At 42.6% G+C, this 15,372-nt stretch overlaps 1 protein-coding gene and 1 pseudogene across 1 annotated transcript in view; one reads left to right on the plus strand and one right to left on the minus strand.

The window, feature by feature from the left end:
* The window catches only part of LOC143220217 (uncharacterized), a 109,965-nt gene that overhangs the window by 87,132 nt on the left and 7,461 nt on the right, over positions 1-15,372 (minus strand). The window lies entirely within an intron of this gene.
* LOC143220216 (uncharacterized) lies at positions 13,677-14,335 on the plus strand (annotated as a pseudogene).

Raw genomic sequence — 15,372 nt, forward strand, 5'->3', positions numbered from 1 at the left:
GAGCATCCCCGCGACGCGAAGAAACGGCCATCGAACGGTCCGACTCCGCGCCTCCTCCTCCGTGGAGGTTGATACCGCTTCAGATCGTCCCGAGTCTTCCTCCATTGGAAAAGATTTGTATAGAGGACCCGCGGTACGAGCGCTACGTCGTCCGGAGAATCCTCACTCTACGGTGGTACTTCTAAAGTGTCGTTCCCAGTGACCGGTTAAAAGTGATCGCGAAGGTGTGTGTGCGTGTGGTGGTTCATCGGGTTGTTCGACTCCGACCTATTCCTCAAATTCCTCAGACTCTACATTCGTTCCTCTAACCCTAAAATTGGTGTTTCAATCGTGTACGTCTGAGCCCAGCGGGTGCTCGGTACCGAGAGAACACTAATTCCCTTCGATCGAAATCTCCTGCCACGAATCGAGCAAACCCGCGCGTTCGAAAGGGTTGCACACACCCACGTAGCGACACTTCGACCACTGGGAACCGCCACTACCACCGCGACGTGTGTTAGTTCTACGCGGTGTTCACGACGGACGACGTCCGTCTCGGTTCGCATTTATTCCACTCTTCGCCCTTTTAACGACCAACACCGGTATCGGGTCCCTGATCAGACGTGGACGTTACGCGCCACGTGGATCTAAGATCGTCTCATTAAATTACTCGGTTACGTTCCCGGCCGGTCCGCCTCATTCCGTCGGATCATTTCCGACCCGGGACGTAACAGGAGAGAATTTTGGCGCAGTCGGTAGGACACGACGATCGCCGAGTAAAACCGGTTGCTAGTTGCTGAAACTTTAATCGAAATTCTATTTCTTTCCCGCCCTTTGGCGGTCCTGTATCGCCTAACCCTTCCTCTTCACGATGGATTCCGCGAACTCAAAATTAAGTTCTAACGTGCCCTCGCCCCTCTCTGAGGAGGACCTGTTCGCGTTCCAATTGGAGCTCGCCAAGAAGGAAGCCACCCTTCAAGATGCGCGCCGCCGCCCTTGAAACCGCGGCGAACCTACGCGAATCGGAGCAACGCGCGTGGGAAAACGAGCTATTGGCAATGCGTCGCGAGCTTCACGACATGCGGATGAACAGCATCGACTAGAATGCTACACGTTTCCGCCCCCGTTATGATTCGACCCCCCTCATCGAAACTCCTCGCCCCGATCCCGTGAATTTCACGGTTAAACAACCGGTCGAATTCGTGCCCACCTTCGATGGCAGCAACATATCTGTCCTTCAATTCGTCCGAGCGTGTAAACGCGCACGCGAAGTCATCCCCGCGTACGCGGAACGCACGCTGATAAAGCTCATTTGTAATAAGCTCCGCGGTCGCGCTTATGCTGCCGTGGAGGACGAGGACTGTTCCACGGTCTCTGACCTCTGCAGCCGTCTTAAAGACGTGCTGGGCCCCCATCGCTTCGTCGACCAGTACCGAGGTGAACTGGCGAGCATCTCACAGGGTCCCGCCGAGCACATGCTCGACTTCATTAGCCGCGTAAAGGATTTACGCACCGCTATCCTTGACTGTCACCGCGACGGGAACAATGTCGACGAAGTCGATACCCTCACCATCGACAGCTTCATTCGCGGCCTCATCCCCACCTTACGCGCCGAGGTCCGACCATTTCGAAACGAACCGTTACGAGTCGTTTTCAACGAGGCCATCTCCGCCTACAAACAGTATGAACTCGACAAACTACGATATAGGGAAACCCCTCGCGACGATTATCGCCGCGTACATTACACGGAGGCGCGTCCTAGCACGTCCGATCGCCGCGATCATTACTCCCCCGAACCTCGACGCCGCGCCCCAGAGAATCGCGACCGGTACGATTCCCCCCTTACGAGTCTCGCGGTTACCGCGAACCTCGAAACCGTACACCCGAACGCCATTCCTACACCGAGCCATCTGCTTGGCGAGCTCCGAATTTCGGAAGTCAGAGCGAGGATGTCCGACGCCCCGCACCCCCGACTCCTCTCGTTGCCCGGGCCCCGACGCCCCCATCTCGAGAACCTCGCGACCGTTTCCCCTCCGAGCCGGCAAAATTTTGCAGGTACTGCAAAAACCCGGGCCACGACATTCACGAATGTCGTAAGAGGGAGTACAATAATAATTTGAGGCAGGGAAACGGGACCAGCCTCCCGCCCGCGCCAGCGTCCGGACGGGAGGCCCCGACTCCGAGAACCGTTCCACGGGCGATGGAACACCGCGAAATGCCTCCCGTTTCGTCTCCGCAATAAATCTTGCGGCTGATTCGCCCTTCCCCCAGCTTCCCATGGCTTATTCCCTCCCACCCCCCAAACCTCTACCACTTCATACCCCCCTCCGATTGGTCGTCGTGCCCTCGACACGATGACACCCCGGCACTTGACGAAGACCCATCACCAAGTCAACATGTGTCTTCAAACAAAACCACGCACCACCGCCAGGGAGAAAGCGGTCAGATTCATCTCTCCCTTCGACTGGCACCTGTGTTACCAGGGGACCATTTACTCCGACATCAACGGCCGAGAGTTCTGCCAGCATTGCAGCCTGCACATCCGGGGGACCGGAGAGGCGTTCCATGTCCACTCCATCCAGTGGATAAGATGGATGAAGAACACTTGCTCGAGCTGCAAGGGGCCACTGTTCCACACGCAACCCCCAATGGACTGCTACGAATGTGGGGCAAGGCTGAATATAGTCATGGCCAAAACCATATTCAGAAACAGCCCCCATCCATCACGAGGAACTCCGGCAATACCTGCTCCCACCGAGAGCCAACAACCCGGCGCCCAGTTACCGAACCAACGGCCCGCTCCCGCCTTCGGCCAGCAATTAGGAGGCCATCGCGCCCGAAGAGCCGCCGCCCCCAGGAGGAAGGTGTGACGTCGTCCGACGTTGGAATTGGAGTTTCCTCAGCTGACCCCACCCCCCCCCCCATACTCAACAGATCGTCAGCGGCATCCGCGTTTCGCCCTCCGTTTCACTCTTCGCCCTTTTAACGACGAACACCGGTATCGGGTCCCTGATCAGACGTGGACGTTACGCGCCACGTGGATCTAAGATCGTCTCATTAAATTACTCGGTTACGTTCCCGCCCGGTCCGCCTCATTCCGTCGGATCATTTCCGACCCGGGACGTAACACGTGTAATTTGTTGTTATTTTATTCTCTATTTACTGTCTGTTATCATTGTTGAAAAAAGATAATTAATTGATATATATATGTATATACATACACACATGTAGAATAGCGCGTATGAAATTTTTCGAAATGAATTGATCTCTTTTTTTTGTTTTGACTATTTTTCACATTAGGCTTGATGTAATGGCGCCTACAACGTCGACACCCTCGGACATAAGGAAGAAGAAAAGGTTGTGGTCGCGGCTGGTGCGTTCGAACAACATCCGAAGCAGCGGCCGAAGCAGCATTCGCGACCACAACCTTCTCGGCAGAAATGACGATCAGTCGAGCAGTACCGAGTCGCTGATGGTATCGTCCAGAACACCGCCGAGCGGACGCAGTGTCATCACCGTCAGCAGCGGCGGTACGATCGTATTGAGCAGCGACGACGCGACGGGGCCGGCAGCGGTGGCGACTGCGCTTCGTCGTTGATAGTCGAGCCATCGGATTCCCCGATCCCGATCGGCGTGCAAGCAGAGCAGAACGGAACGCGTGCTTTCTAATTCGTAATATCAACCGCAATGCTAATGACTTACTCGTGCGGAAGATGACACCTCTTGAAGATGTCAATACATACGTATGATTTCTCCTCTATTAAAACTAACGAAAGAATTAACATTCAATTTAGTTTTTTAAATTTAGTTGCATAAAGATCCGCAGTCTATTCATTACATTTGCATTGATTGCTAGAATAGAAACTAAATTGAATGTTAATTCTTTCGTAAGTTTTAATAGAGGAGAAATCATATTGACATCTTCAATAGGCGGTAGTCTCGTTATTCATTTTCATTATTCAATATTCGCAATCACTCGTAAATGTTCCTCCGCGTATGTCGAATTGCACTGTTGGTGAATTTTTCGTTACCGTGTCCCACGGACACTGGAGAGTTCTGATTTATGGCTCGATCCCTTCCGCGGAGACGAGGATCCCTGTTTTCTATCGTTCGAAAGTCCTGCATCGTGCCTCAGACGTCGCGGGTAAAGATCAAGCGGCGCACACCAGAAATCTTTGAGGACTTAATTGCACGGTCGAAAAAGAATTCGTAAACTCGACATGTGCAGGAGAAAATTTTTCCGTTCCGGTATCCAGCGGACACTCCCGAGTAACTGCACATTTCTGATTTATGACTCGATCCCTTCCGCGGAGACGAGGATGCCTGTTTTCTATCGTGGAGGAAAGGCAAGAGTCACACTGCTGCACTTTCAACGCCTGCAAAACACGTGATTTTTTAGAATGTTCCTTTATCCTCAGTTTTCCTTCGTGGTGGGGATATTCGGGGGTGTTCGCAGCTTTTTTGGGAAGCTGCAGTCAGTCTAAAGTCTAAGTCTCTGTCGTATCATGCTTAGTTCGCAAGACAATTTTTACATAATTCTCACTTACGGCCGCTGCGAGGGCGATGCTGAGGCCGCGTTCAGGCGTATCAGGCGAGAGCGGCCACACATCCGACTCTCGTCAGCGAATTACATCCGGCGTTTGGCGAACCGATTATATTCGACGGGGTGTTTCGATCGCCGTACACGGGACACCGGAACAGGAAGAATAACGAGATCCAGGCTGAATGTGGATCGTGTCCGCGAAATTGTGCAAGAGTATGGCACCGTAAGCGTGCGCGACGTCAGTCGCCAAACAGGGTAAGTCAAAGTACACCGCTATGATATTTCATTAAAGCGAAAAGAAATGTTATTTAAATAATGTTGTCGTTCTACACAGTATCAGCCGGTCGAGCGTACACAGAATTTTGAGGCTCGAATCGATGCACCCATTCAAATTTGTGCGGGTGCAAGAATTGCTACCAGCGGATTTCAACCGGCGGCTTGAGTATTGCAGGTGGCTGGTGGATGAACTGTCACGAAATCCGGCGTTCCTCCCGTGCATATTGTGGACCGACGAATCACTCTTCACAAGAGAAGGGTGCTTCAACGGCCACAATTTGCATATGTGGAGCGCCGAGAATCCGAGGGCAGTTCGGCAACGCGCATCACAGACCCGCTGGTCGGTCAACTTATGGGCCGGTATTTGTGGCGAGTATGTTATCGGGCCGTACATGCTACCTGCTAGACTGGACGGCTCGGCGTTTTTGACATTTTTAGAACATGCTCTGCCGGATCTCATGGACGATGTTCCTTATGCGATCCGGCAGAACATGTACTTTCAAATGGACGGTGCGCCAGCGCATTACGCCGCAAATGTCCGCGCCCATTTGAATGAAGCCTTCCAGGACAGGTGGATCGGCCGCGGTGGTCCTGTTGCGTGGCCCCCGCGGTCACCTGATCTGAATCCGCTGGATTTTTTCCTCTGGGGCTACTTGAAGGTAATTTCAATTTTCATTTATTTCTTCAGGTATTTTTTAATCGTTATCGTATACGTGTATACTTACGTGTTGTTTTTCTTTTATAAATATCATTTCACAGGACGAGGTCTACAAGCGCCCGTTAACCACGCCTGAGGAGATGGTGGCACGACTTCACGGTGCGATCGCGAACATAACGCCGGCCACCCTTCGCCGCGTCATGCGGGAGACGATCCGGCGAGCCAGACTATGTATCGAACAAAACGGAGGACATTTCGAACAATTAAGGCGTTGAGTCCAATTGTAATCGGCCCTTTTCAGGGCCCCAAATATTTAACGCAGGAATCACGTAGGAACTACCTGGTACGTGCTGAAGTGACAGGTGCGTTGACCTGGACGATCGACTGTCGCCGTGAAATATTCCTAGTGTGGAGACGTACGTTTGACCGTACAGAGAAAAGTGAAAGAAAAATTCGGGATGTTCTTCTTTTAGAAAGTTGTGATTTAAATTTTATTGAGCTGCAATACAAGTGATATTGCAATTGTTATTAGTGCATCTGTGTGAGAAAGACATGTGATTTATTTATCGATTTGAAAGTGGAAGTGAAAAGTCCAGATCGTTGACCGCGTATCCGTCAGGGTGTCGTATACCTGCTATCTACCACCAGGTGTGCAGCTCGTTGACTTGGCTGTACGCCCCTTGGATTGCGGTGCTGTCGTATACCTGAAGACACCTGTGCAGTTCGTCACCGACTGACCCATTGACACACATTTCGAAGCAGCAAATGGATTTACGGCTGAATAAGTAAGTTTTTAAAACAATCAGTTTCTGCCTCTTTTCTCGTTCGGGTAAAGTTGCCGTAAGTCGGGTAAGGATGATCCGGGTCGTCATCGATTTCAATGACCTTGAAATAATGTTATAAAACTCGACGTTTTAAATATCTTTTTCCTTTGAAATGGTTGACGGTCGGCTTTAGTTTCGGAGACATTAGCAGGCCGTGTCCGCTATCATGAACACCCATAATGAATGTATAATATTCAAATGTTCTCGGCGCAACGGTTCGATCAGTTAATAGGAAAAAAGCAAAATTTGCACCAAAGAATGTTGAAAAAGTTTTGAAACTGGGACCCAAATTTGCACTTGAAGTTCCAAGAAATTACCTCTCGTCCCCCAGATTCATTGCATCGTTGGAAACAGGTTTAATGAAAGTCACCAATATTGGTAACCTACAAACATCAACTAGAATTAAACTAGTTAACAAAATTTTGAACTACACTACACACTTAAGGTTTACTAACGATGCAACGGTATCAAAAACTGATATCAAGGAAACAAAACATTTTTTGAAAGAAAACCAAAATCTTTTATTGCTTAAATCTGACAAAGGTAATACCACGGTATTGGTGGATAGGGACATGTATAATAATGAAGTAATAAATATGTTAAATGACAATAACACATACAAGGTTAGTAAATTCCAATATACCAGTACTTTTGAAAAGGAAGCCAATTCCATCGTTAACAATTTGGTAAAAAAGAAACAAATTGATGAGAGATTGGGGAAACGTTTAAAAACTTACAATGCGATAGTACCCAGAGCATATGCTTTACCAAAAACACATAAATCTGTTTTGAGTTGGAGGATCATTGTTTCATCTATTGGTGGTCCAACGTACAAACTGTCGAAATTCCTGGCCGGTATTCTTTCTAAAATCATTGGAAAATCCCCTTTTCACACCGTGGATAGTTGGCAATTTGTGAAAGAGATTAGGACAATTGTAATCCCTGAGGATTCCATGCAGCTGGTTTCACTTGACGTGACAGCTTTATTCACCAACGTTCCAATAGGTTTGGCGTTAGAAGTTTTAGATAGCAGGTGGGATGAACTCAAAGAACATACCACCATTAAACGTGAGGAATTCATTCAAGCGGTTAAATTTGTTCTGGAGGCAAATGTATTTATGTTTAACGGTACATACTACAAACAAGTATTTGGTACTACCATGGGATCGCCCATTTCTCCTGTAATTGCAAACCTTGTGATGGAAAAATTAGAACAGGCTTCTATTTCAAAATTACCATTTGAATTAGTTTTTTATAAGAGATATGTCGATGACGTTATTACATGTTTAAAACCACAACAATTGCAAACTGTGTTGGACACGTTCAACAGTTTTCATGATAGAATTCAATTCACACACGAAATTGAGAACGATTCATGTCTGAGCTTCCTTGACGTTAGCGTGTTGAGAGACGGTAACAAACTCAAAACGAACTGGTTTCACAAAACTAGTTGGTCGGGGAGATACGTCAACTTTCATTCTCACCATCCCTTGCAACATAAAATTGGTCTGGTAAAAGGGTTGATTGATCGTACTATCCTATTAGCTAATCCAGAATTTAGATCTGATAATTTAAAAATTATTAAGGATGTATTAAGGCGAAACGGTTACCCGGTTGAACTTACTTCTCGTATAATCAAGAAACGCATTGTTGATATTTATCACCCTCTTCTCGTCGATAAACGAAAAGAGGAAAAATTCAAAAATGCGGGTCCAAAAAACTGGAAGAATACTGTTGTCGTCCCTTATGTTGAGAACATATCTGAAGACATAAGGAGGATTTTTAGAAAAATAGGAATGCATACAATTTACAAGATACCTCAGTATATTAAAACATTTTTTCCACCAATTAAAGATAAACTACCACTTTGTAAAAACTGCAATGTAGTATATTTAATTCCATGTAAGGGATGTAGTCAGGTTTACATAGGACAGACATCTAGGTTATTAGAGACAAGAATAAAAGAACATAAACGTAACATTTTTTTGAACCCAACACAACATACGGCACTAACTAAACACTCTATGGAGTATGACCACGCCTTTGACTTTGAAAATGTTAAGGCAATTGAGAAAGAAAGTAATTTGAACAATAGGATTTTACTGGAAACGATTCATATGATTAAACATCATAGCGTGAATCTTAGGTATGAAACTCCTACGATTCAAGAATATTACGCAACACTACTGAATCAGTAGTGTGTTATGATGAATCACTTCCTAATAACAACTATTTTCCTATTACATGTTATATAAATTACATCTTTATCATATATTTAATAAAAGTTTTTCATCATATGGTCACGAACATGTGGTAAGTTTGGGTTTTTGACGTTTTTCACGGTTTGAAATAACCGCCAAACATCGATCGACGATTGACTTTGTTTTGATCGATCGACCGGTTACGTTCTGTGTCTAATGACTTTGATGGTCTATGATCCAGTATCCTGTCTGACGACATGAAAGCAGCATGTGCTAAGACAATTTCAATTCCGTATTTATAATTTTTATAAAGCAATGTAAGTAAATTATTGCAGTATCTTGTTACATTGTTACATTCTGGTTACGCAGATATTTTAAAGTTTCTGGTTTTACATTGTGAAAATATATTTTTCAGACGCAGTTTTTTCTACTTTCTTGAAAATGATCTGAATGAAGATCGAAACGTTGAAAGTTCCTAACTAACGTGCAAATTTTGCTTTTTTCCTATTAACTGATCGAACCGTTGCGCCGAGAACATTTGAATATTATACATTTCATTATCTTGCGATCGATATTTCAAACAACATTTTCAAACAACACCCATAATGAATTTACAAGTAAAGTTTCTCGCGATAATCTCGTAAACTAAAGCCTACAGCCACAAATTATAAAGAGAAATGTTGTTCAGAATAATGGTCTTGATCACATATCCAAAGCTCATTGAAATCGGTCGGCATTCACGCCGACCGTCAACCATTCGACGTTCGATAATCGACAATAGGGATGCTACGCTGACCTGACATTTTTACCCCTTGCTGGGTAAAAGGACGGATGACGTTTTCGAACGCGCGGTTACCCATCGACTCTGCGTACCAATCTGCAGGAAAAACTAAACATGTGTTTGCCGTAAATCTTACAGCGGTCCTTCTCGCGTTCTGTTTTTCGTCTAACCGTCCCGTCGTTCTCGTGCTACAGCGTGCATTTCGAATTTCGACACTCTAAATGCCCTTCCTAAATTCTTTAGAAAAATCTTGCGGAAAATCAGTGTCGTTCGAGCCACGGTAGAGAGAACATCTCCAAAGACTTGTCAATTCAAAGCTAACGGTTGCTATTAGCTGTGTTTTTGATAGTGATATTTAAACTAATCACTAGATTGCGGATCTTTATGCAAAATTAATGTTGGCTGCCGCTATTACAAGGGACAGGAGCCAGACAGATATTTGATTCTCACTGTGATCATTTTAAGAAGTTGAAAATAATACTATGGTGTTTTGAAATTATTTTAATCTCTCTACTGTATTAAAATGCACCTACTCATGTTTGCTACAAATGCATGAAACCCGCGGTCTAGTGATTGCATTACCTGATTGTTGTGATTTGTGCAGCAGTACAAGGGATATGGCAATTATTATTAGTGCATAACTATGTGTTGACAAATGTGAACAGTGGTTGTGAGTGTGGAGAAATTTCAAGACACACATTTCGAAGCAGCAAATGGATTTACGGCTGAATACGTGAGTTTTTAATACAATCAGTTTCTGCTTCTTCTCTTTTTTTACGATAACCTCGTAAACTAATGCCAACCGCCAAATAGTCTAAAGAGAAATGTTGTTCAGAATACTGATCTTGACCACATATCCAAAGCTCATCGAAATCGGATAGAAGCTAGTAGTACATCGATCCCATGGATTTACAAGTAAAGTTTCTCGCGATAATCTCGTAAACTAAAGCCGATCGCCAAAAAGTCTACAGAGAAATGTTGTTCAGAATAATGATCTTGACCACATATCCAAAGCTCATTGAAATCGGAGAGCATTCACATAATCGAGAAACTCTTGTTCGTTGCGATGTCGCGGCGTACCACCGACACTCGCTTGCCGGCAAGGCGCGACACGGCGTGGCGCGGCGGCCCAGGGCGCGCTCTGATTGGTCCGTGTTTTTCGTTAATAACTCCTAAACAAAGCCGAAGTTGACATTGGTGCAAAGGAAAATGTCTCTTAGAATGGTCTCAGGAACCTCCCATTTCCGGGACTTCCACTTAGTTTGGGACACCCTGTATAGTGTTGTGATTCACCGATTCAAGAGATCATGGCCGATTCGGGATTTTACCGACAACGTAAGTACAGATATCTTTTTCTTTAACTATTCTATACTTGCATCCTTCACTTTCGTATAGAAATAGTCTTATTACACTATAATACGGCAGTATTATTCGATATTAAAATATCGTTTAACGAGACTACTCGATGCTACTCGGTGTCTTCTTCAAGCAAGAGAGGACGCGAGCGTAAGTACAATTAATAAATATTCAACTTCAATTATTTAATTCCTATTGAGATTAAATGGATTTATTCTTTCTGTTACAGAGCCCTAAGGGTACAAAATATTTTGAACCTATTGTCTAATGCTGTCTAATGGTGGATGCCTAATGCTGTCTAATGCTGGATGTCTAATTCTGCCTACCTTGACGACCAAAAACTATTGGAATATGGGTATAAACAAATAAACTAAAAGACTATACAATAAACTATAAATGGAATTTATTCAACTTTATATTTGAAGCTACGCAGAGAGGCACGTCTTTACTCTACAAGATTTAGAACACGAGTGAGAATCGTTCTGAAAAACGAATGACGATCTCAGAAATACTTGGAGGTTGAGGGTCTCATGGCGTGAGCCGCATAGATACAATGTACCATTCGAGCGTTCTCGAAAGTAAAGGAATAGTATAACATTCTAACTAATAGTAGATTATTTTTGTTACTATATAAATTCCAACAAAAACGACATCGATACTGAGATCGAGAGCAACGTGTTGTGTTGTCTTCAAGGGGGAGAGAATGTGAGTACCAACTTGGTACTACCAACACATTTTTACAATTAATCTTTATTATAGAACATTTCCTTTCAAAGTATTACTGAAAAATTGTACATCCTACAAGTTCTATTCCGGAAATCATTTAAATAGCATTTAAATTAAAATGTTTTTATATGCCAATGACATTGTACGAACCGATTTTAATATGTTTTTGTTTTATTTTTTTATTTCAGGACTCCCCCCCATACAGCAAAGCGTGCCGATAGCCACATCTCGAGCCCAGCGGGCCGAGGCCACCTAACGGGCACTACAGTGGCCGAACGTCGCTCGCAGCTGTTCTAAACACACGATGACTAGATTGTGGCCACGCCATACTTGCGCGTGAGGGCTCGTAGTTTTGCCTCGACACGATCTCGGCACAAGTCGTTCTCGCCACGTTTTCGCCACAATCCTGGCCGAATGATTTCATTCGAATAACCAACGAATCAATAACCAGCGAAAGTCATATATAATTACAGATTTTGTACTTTCATTGAATTTTTTGCCCCTTGAAAGCGAATTATGGATGCGAAAAAATATGACTTTCATTTCCTTAAGATACCAATATTCTATAAGAATGTCAGTAAAATCGGTGTCTTCAAGCTGGGTAATGTCCCATGTAAGCGATTGGGATAACCACGGTGCGGCGCACAGTGGTACAGAGGCGGCCAAAAATCGATTTTATAAATTTTTTATTTAAAAAAAAAAATATTATTTTTGTATTACCAAATAGTGAATGTATAATGTGCCAAAGTCCGATTTTTAAAAAAAAATTTTTACGGAGATATACGCATGGCAAGTAACCTATTTTTCTCTCTTGGGAAATCATCAGTTTTCAATGCCATAGTTATTTAATTATTGCGTCTATAAGTGAATACTTACAGCTCTGCAATTTATAGGGGTTATTATGCATGCTTTAAACTATTAACTGGCACAAACAATTTTTCAATAAAGTTGTTTAACATTAATTAATATGCATTAATCGGAAGCATCTTTGCGTAACGCTCATTGTTTATTTATGGAAGCAAATCTTAAAAGTGTTAAGGAGCTACGGTATGGCACTACTTGTATTAGTAAGGTGTTATATTGAAGTAATTTTGTGTAAAAAATCTCGGCCAACTTCGGCTACCTTGGCCGCAATTTAAGTTTAAATATCAACCTCTAAATAATAAAGAAAAATGTGAAATGTATATGATTTATTAATCCTTTTTGTATAAAAAATGTTAATAACAATTTTTTTGTATTACTGTTGGTGTATTTGAAATTATATAATCAATAAAACAAAAATAAATTTGTTTTATATAATTGAATACAACTTCATAGTTAATTTTTGTTTCATGCTTCACTTTCATTCTGTCATTCAACGTGTCCCGACGTCCTTCCTTGCATATCAAATAAATGATAGTTTGTTGATTCTAAACATAGTTCAGTTTATATAACCCATATTTCCAATAATTACATAAATTATTTTTATAGAGGTCACTATATGTATATTGTCAGAAAAATGCCTATTGAATTTTTTGTGACAGTGGTCGCAAATTAAACGAGAACTTTGTTTATTTAACAAAAAATTGTAATAACAATATTAAAAAAAGAAAGAATAAATATTCTTTTAATTATGAATTTCACAATTTTTTTTTTATTTATGTTATGCCCCTTAAAAATTTCACCTAAAACATGAACTTTTACTCCCTGAAAGTGATACATTCAAGAATCCAGTTATTCTCAATTTCCAAGTATTGTTAGAGAAGATTGCGGGGAAATCCCAGTGATGGTTCTACGGTATGAATAACGTAGTTTCATCTTTACGGATTTTTTGCCACCTTTTGGCCATTTCGCACCACTGTGCGGCGCGGCGCGGCGCCCACAGATGAACTATATGTATTTGTGGGAATATCGAGAAATGGGGGGGGGGAGAATCGAGAATCGAAACAGCGGCATCTCTGAGTGTGAATGTGTGTGAAGATGTGTGAATGCGTGTGAATGTGCGTGAGAATTAAATTTTTCTTTCGTTTCTAATGATTTATAAATAATCAGTTGTCTTCTGTACGTTAACGAGAATTGACGTAAATAAATTATTAAAATCCTTCATATTTAGTTTGATGATACAGTTATAAGCAGCGGATAATCGTAAGGGAAATGAATAATGAGGGTGATCAACAAATAAGCCGAAAGCAGTAAGAGGATTCGGGAGAACAGTGTACTGTTCTTTATTGACTTCTTTCTTGACTTCGCGTGCTCAACTCTGAGCGGTCCCGGCCTCAGGCGCATCCGACCGTCGCATCGCGTCGGTCGCCGCCGAACAGTAAGCAATAACATATAAATGTTTTAACTACATACAAACTAATGAAATATGTAGTTTATCCTATCTTTTTGCAGTAATTGTTTTTTTTTGCATGCGGTTTTATTCATTTTTGTAACAGACATAAACTTTTATGTACAGAAATATGTTTTTTTTTTTAAAGAACCGTTATGGCTAGCAGAGATAGAGATCGTGGAAGGAAATATATGAGTGAGGCTGAAAAACTGAAAAGGAAGAAGCAGCGAGACGGTTATATTAAGCAGCAAACAAACAATATTATGAAATACGTAATTGAAACTACTGGTCATTCACGACAGCCAAACGAAGATGAAGAACATTCGGCAATGTATCAGATCCCTTTGGAAGAAGGAAAGCAACAGTTGAATACACCCGTGAAGGAAAAACAAGGAGACACCAACGAAAGTGAAATGGACGAAAATGAAAACAATAGGAAAACGAGCGATTGTGAAACTCGTCGAGAGAAAGACATTGAAGATATGGAAATTGAAGAACAAAAAGAAGACAACAGGAATTTCGACATTGAAGATCCTAGCACGTGGCCAATTAAAAAAATACAGCAAACAGTAAATTTAATAGTTCAACATATGGTCCTGTACAAGTTAATCAATTTAACTTCCCTAAGAACGAAAATAAAAGGAGTTTTTCTGCAACATATTTTACAAGAATACTGGCGAATGGGCAAAGGAAAGCACGAAGATGGCTAATTTATTCTAAATCTAAAGATATGGTGTACTGTTTCGCTTGTAAATTATTTTCAACAACTGATGTTTCATTGGGATGGATTTTGCGATTGGCGTCACTTAACACAGCGAGTCAAAATGCACGAACGATCTGCGGTACATTTACAAGCAATAAACATGTGGCTTCAGACTGAACAAAATTTTCGCAGTAGCAATCTAATCGATAAAGAGTTAGAAAAACTTTTAAAACTTGAAATGGCACCTTGCGAACAAGTTTTCCAAAGAATATCTGCTAGTATTTTATATTTGGCGCAACACAATTTAGCTTTCCGAGGAAGTTCCGATACTTTGTACACGCCGCAAAATGGTAATATTTTGGGTTTAATACAGATAATTGCAAAATTTGATTCTGTTCTAAATTACCATTTAAACAAAACAGCCATAAAAGGGCATCATTATTTATCTCATTCAATTCAAAACGAATTAATAAGTGCAATGGCAAATAAAGTACAAAGAGTAATTATCGATGCAATAAAGAGAGCAAAATATTATTCCATTTTATTGGATTGTACACCAGATGTGAGCCATCAAGAGTAACTATCGGCTGTCCTTCGTTATGTTAACATAACAGACGATGACGTAGAAATAAAAGAACGTTTTATCAAAGAAATAGTTCACGATACAACAGGAAAAGGACTATCCGAAACAATAATGCTTATTCTGGATCCGTTAGGATCCAAATTTACTTTGGTGAAACTCGCGAAGATACGCAACAATTACAAAACTCTCACAATGTCAAAACACTGCAAAAGCCCGTCAAGAGGAAGTAGACGAAACAGAAACATCAAGTACAACCGATGTAAAACCAAAACCGAAAGGTCCGTTTCAGAAGAAAAACTTTCAGAAACAAACTGGTCTTAGACCAGCAGTCGCTTCTCCATTGCCTAGGCCCGAAGCGGGTAGGAGGGCGCAGGATAACGTGAGGTTAAGTACAAAGCCAAGTCCATTGTCAAACGATCCGATGAATATAG

The sequence above is a fragment of the Lasioglossum baleicum genome, unplaced genomic scaffold (genome assembly GCF_051020765.1).
Source record: "Lasioglossum baleicum unplaced genomic scaffold, iyLasBale1 scaffold0383, whole genome shotgun sequence".
In the NCBI taxonomy this organism is placed as follows: domain Eukaryota; kingdom Metazoa; phylum Arthropoda; class Insecta; order Hymenoptera; family Halictidae; genus Lasioglossum; species Lasioglossum baleicum.